The following is a 5,911-nucleotide window of genomic DNA, read 5'->3' on the forward strand; positions in this document are numbered from 1 at the left end:
GGCTCGAAATTGCTTTGATCCACCATGGACCGATCTTCCTCTGCCACGTGGTGGTTAGCAGGTTTTACAGAGCTTGCAGCTCAGTTTCAAGCTCGTTGGAGGTGTCCCATTGTTCCACAGCTCTTGCAAACATACCCTTTGAAGCGGCATGAATAGGCTGAATGGAAGCCTCCACAATGCCAACAAGGTGTGAATTGCCTTGCATTCATCCTTTGTTGCGAACTCTGAGTCATCTGGGTCACCTGAGGCCTTCTGGCAGTTGCAGACATGTGGTTTCTGCCCTGTACATTTCTGTTCGCAAATACAGTTCCAGTTAATTTATGAACATTGCTGGCACTTGTGTGCTGAGAGATTTGTTTGGTGTTATCACTGGTGGACATAAACACTTGCGCTATCGCAATGGGCTTACTGAGGGTCGGTGTCTCTACAGTCAAAAGTTTTCGTAGGATGGTCTCATGGCCAATGCCAGTACAAAAAAGTCTCTGAGCATTTGCTCCAGGTAGCCATCAAACTCACATTGTCCTGCAAGTTGCCTTAGCTCGGCGACGTAGCTCGCCACTTCCTGACCTTCAGATCGCTGGCACGTGTAGAACCGATACCCCGCCATCAGCACGCTCTCCCTCGGGTTAAGATGCTCCCGAACCAGTGTACACAGCTCCTCATACGACTTATCTGTGGGTTTCCCGGAGCTAGAAGTTTCTTCATGAGGCTGTAGGTCGGTGCCCCGCAGACCGTGAGGAGGACCACTCTCCTTTTTGCAGCGCTTCCTTCTCCGTCCAGCTCATTGACTACAAAGTACTGGTCTAGCCGTTCGACATAGGCTTCCCAGTCCTCACCCTCCGAGAACTTCTCCAGGATGCCCACAGTTTGCTACATCTTTGCGTTGGATTCGTATTCTCGTCGCCAATTATTGTGTTCCTAATACAGATGAGACTGCACACAGGGAGATTAAAGTAACAATGACCTCAGTCTTTATTAAGACACTCCAAAGTGAGGAACAGGCCTTAAGGGCCGGCTTATACACAGTGCTCCCAAGGTATGCTGGGATCCCTTGGGACTTCAGGGGATGCGCTCCCTGGTGGCGGAACATGGGAGTGTATGCTTTACAGATACACAACAGTCTGAATTCTGTCGGGGCATGGACTGTCTCGGAGACACTGCTGTGATGTTGTTGAAGGTATGAAGCTACAATCGGGACCTAGTTTGGACTCTGAAAATTGATCATCTTGCACGAGTCAGAGTGCGGAGACCACACAAAGAGACAGGCGCTGCCTCACAATCTACGAGAGTTCTTTGAGAAGGTATGGAACTTATTCTGGTAAAATAACAACAGTAATCCTTTTAGATAGGTCACACTTTGCAATTCGCTTTTTATTGAGGACTCACAGACAAGCTTGGAATAAATAAACAGAAATATATTCAAACTTAGCAAGCTTTACAGAGCATACTTATAGTAAGGCCAATCTTTACAGGTCCGCTGCTTCTTTTCCAATATACATCATTTCAAATGAAACACACGGACTCACTGAAAATAAAAACAAACAAAGGAAGCACTTCAGCACTAGTCCAACCTTTACATTTCCTGTATAATTGTAAAAACTCAAACAGGTTAATCAAAATAATAGTAGAGTAGCTTTTGTTGAGAAAATGAACCTTCAATCAATTCATTCAACTTCCAATATAATCCTGCATACTCCAGTCCTGTCTTAATAATTCCACGAAGAGGATTTTTATTAAATCAAGTACATGTGATTTGTTCAGTGTTTGCAAAAGAACATAAGAATTATGGGCCATTCGGCCCCTCAAGCCTGCCATGCCATTCAATAAGATCACGGCTGATCTTCGACCTCAACTCCACTTTCCCGCTCGATCTCCATATCCCTAGATTCCCCTAGACTCCAAAAATCTGTCGATCTCAGCCTTGAATATATTCAAAGACTGAGCCTCCACAGCCCTCTGGGGTAGAGAATTCCAAAGATTCACCACCCTCTGAGTGAAGAAATTTCTCCTCATCTCAGTCTTAAATGTCCGACCCCTTATCCTGAGACAGTGACCCCTGGTCCTAGACTCTCCAGCCCGGGGGAAACATCCTCCCTGCATCTACCCTGTCAATCCCCCTCAGAATTCAATGCGATCACCTCTCATTCTTCTAAACTCCAGAGAGTATCGGCCCATTCTACACAATCTCTAATCATAGGTCAGCCCTCTCACCCCAGGAATCAATCTCGTGAATTTATGTTGCACTGCCTCCAAGGCAAGTATATCCTTCTTTAGATAAGAAGACCAAAACTGTGCACAGTACTCCAGGTGTGGTCTCACCAAGGCCCTGTACAATTGTAGCAAGACTTCCTTACTCTTATACTCCAAACCCTTACAATAAAGGACAACATGCCATTTGCCTCCCTTATCGCTTGCTGTACCTGCATACTATCTTTCTGTGTTTCTTGCACAAGGACTCCCAAATCTCTCTCAACACCAACATTTAAATGGTTCTCACCATTGAAAAAATATTCTGTTTTTCTATTCTTCCTACCAAAATGAATAACCTCACATTTCCCCACATTATACTCCATCTGTCACCCTACTGCCCACTCACTCAGTCTATCTACATCCCTTTGCAGACTCTTTGTGTTCTCCTCTTACTGTCCCACCTAGCTTTGTATCATCAGCAAACTTGGATACATTACACTCGGTCCCTTCATCTAAGTCATTAATATAGATTGTAAATAGCTGAGGCCCCAGCACTGATCCTTGCGGCACCCCACTAGTTACAGCCTGCCAACCGGAAAATGACCCGCTTATCCCTACTCTCTGTTTCCTGTCCATTATCCACTCCTCTATCCATGATCCTATATTACCCCTAATCGCATGAGCCCTTATCTTGTGTAATAACCTTTTATGTGGCACCTTTTTGTATGTGTTTTGGAAATCCAAATATATTACATCCATTTGTTCCCCTTTATCTACCCTGCTAATTACATCCTCAAAAAACTCTAATAAGTTTGTCAAACATGATTTCCCTTTCATAAATCCAAGTTGACTCTGCCTAATCATGTTATGATTTTCTTAGTACCCTGATACCACTTCCTTACCAATGGATTCCAGCATTTTCCCGACAACTGATGTCAGGCTAACTGGCCTGTAGTTTCCTGTTTTCTCCCTCTCCCTCCTTTCTTGAATAGCACTTTTACATTTGCTACCTTCCAGTCTGTTGGGACCGTTCTAGAACCCAGAGAATTTTGGAAGATTAAAACCAATATATCCTCTATATCAGCAGCCACCTCTTTTAGAACACTCGGATGTAGACCGTCAGGTCCAGGGGATTTGTCAGCTTTAAGTTCCATTAGTTTCTCTAATACCTTTCTGGGCTGCAATATCTCAGAATTGATTACATTTTGATTTGGATGCCAATCCGTCCCAGACAACTCAAAGAAACAGTAAATCCCTTCATTGGCCAGTTGCTGTGCTGGTTCTGATTTGCTGTAGAATTACATCGCATTTACACTGAATTTACATCAAATTTACACCAAATTTACACCATTTAAACAGGCCATTTAGCCCAATGGGTCCCTGCTTGGCTTGTTGCTCCTCATGAGCTGCCCCCCCACCTGACTACAACTAGCAGGACATTTGGACTTGGAAGAAGGGACTGAGTGTAACGGAGCCAAGTTTGCTGACGATACAAAGATGGAAGGAAAAGCAATGTGTGTGGAGGACACAAAAAATCTGCAAAAGGATATAGACAGGCTAAGTGAGTGGGCAGAAATTTGGCAGATGGAGTATTATGTTGGAAAGTGTGAGGTCATGCGCTTTGGCAGAAAAAAAATCAAAGAGCAAGTTATTATTTAAATGGAGAAAGATTGCAAAGTGCTGCAGTACAGTGGGACCTGGGGGTACTTGTGCATGAAACGCAAAAGGATAGTATGCAGGTACAGCAAGTTATAAGGAAAGGTCGAGTAAGTTGGGCCTCTACTCATTGGAATTCAGAAGAATGAGAGGTGATCTTTTCGAAACGTATAAGATTATGAGGGGGCTTGACAAGGTGGATGCAGAGAGGATGTTTCCATTGATGGAGGAGACTAGAACTAGAGGGCATGATCTTAGAATAAGGGGCCGCCCATTTAAAACAGAGATGAGGAGAACTTTCTTCTCTCAGAGGGTTGTAAATCTGTGGAATTTGCTGCCTCAGAGAGCTGTGGAAGCTGGGACATTGAATAAATTTAAGGCAGAAATAGACAGTTTCTTAAACGATAAGTGGATAAGGGGTTATGGGGAGCGGATGGGGAAGTGGAGCTGAGTCCATGATCGGATCAGCCATGAGCTTATTGAATGGCGGAGCAGGCTCGAGGGGCCGAATGGCCGACTCCTGTTCCTATTTCTTATGTCCTTATGTTCTAACCCTATCAGCAGATTCAAATCAGTTTTCTGTAAATGTTGGTGTTAATTTGCCACTGGAGGATAAGCGCATCTCCTTTGTTCATAACTTACATAGCGAGTGGTTAAGATGTGGAATGCAGTGCCTGGACAGGGGAGTGGGACTAGCTGAGAGGCAGCGTGGGCTCGATGGGCCGAATGGCCTTCTCCTATGCTCTAACCATTCTCTGATTCTAACTTTATACTGAAGGTCAACCAACTGCTTAATCTCAGGAAGGTCACAGTGGTTCCTATTCCTGCTCAATGTTCCTACATTTCTAGTTGGGGTGATTCTTCAGATGTTGTAGTGAGTCGCCCAGATTTTCCTTCCCTAACCCAAGGTGATGAACACAATTGTAGCGCCCCTCCAGCTGCCCGACCTGAATTCAGCAAATTCAGGGCCGGTTAAGGTTCCATCCTTGGAGATCCCTTGTATGAATTGCTGAGACACTCAGGGCTAGACATTTGGTTGGTTCGAGCCACCCGTACTAACGGGGTGCTAAGCCCCATCCGCCCCGAGTGCTGCGCTCTCCGCGCCTGCTGCAAACTTCAGCGAAGGTTTAGCGGCGGCACTGACAGTTTGCGCGGCGCTCGATAGCCCCGCCCATTGGGTGACGTCACCGAGTGTGCCACACCCCCCCGTAGCCCCGCGTTTGCTAAATTCACCCCCCCCCAGCCTGCGGTAGCGCCGGGTGCTGAGACCGGACAGGGTAAAACAGTCGGTCTGCTGACGGTCCCGGGCCGATAGCGTCCGGAGAGCGAGAGAAGGTACTGCGATTTCACATCTGAAACTTCTATGTATTTGTTGCTAAGGGGTGAGCTTTATTGAATTTCTCAACGGGATTGATTTTTTTTCATCGTTAGGGCGCTGGGATGCAACAATAAATCCGTTATCGCCCGAGGAGGAGGGTGTGACGCTTCTCTTAGCGCTGCACTCTCCTCTTGGGGCGAGACAGCTGAATATCCCACTTTGAGGGGTTCGATCGCCTGGCACTGGCGCCACCACAAAGCGAGCCGTCCACAACCTCTGGCCTTCAGCGCTCAAATAGACGAAGAAACCGTGGGATCAGTCACTTGCAACGGAGCGGACAGGCGTGAATTCAATCCGCCGCAGTCAGCTTTCCGGAAACAGATCAACATCTTTACTTTGTTTCGATATTCGTCAGAAATGTAGTAGTAAATGAAAGGGTCGATGCAGCTGTTGAGGCTGCTGAGCGAGAGGAGGACGATGTAATGCGTGTGGAGCGCAGAGTCCCACTGATGTACGAGCAATGTTATGTAACAGGGAGTGAAGCACACCAGATATATAAACAGAATGAAAATAGTGATCTTCACAGCCCTTTTATACTTTTTTCCATTAACCATCAATGTTCTGATCACATAACCGTAACAAAATATAGTATACCACAGTAACCACCCAGTAAAATAAATAATCCATCTGCTTGTTTCTCAGAAACACGTCGTGGCAGGTGGTGATGTTCTGATCCTCGGTCGTAAA

The 5,911-nt window shown here is 45.9% G+C and overlaps 1 pseudogene; it reads right to left on the minus strand.

Moving 5' to 3' along the window:
- Nucleotides 1-5,094: 5,094 nt before the first annotated feature.
- Nucleotides 5,095-5,911, minus strand: part of LOC139229122 (proteinase-activated receptor 4-like) — an 11,447-nt pseudogene continuing 10,630 nt past the window's right edge.

Source organism: Pristiophorus japonicus, chromosome 18 (genome assembly GCF_044704955.1).
Source record: "Pristiophorus japonicus isolate sPriJap1 chromosome 18, sPriJap1.hap1, whole genome shotgun sequence".
NCBI classification, from domain to species: Eukaryota; Metazoa; Chordata; class Chondrichthyes; family Pristiophoridae; genus Pristiophorus; species Pristiophorus japonicus.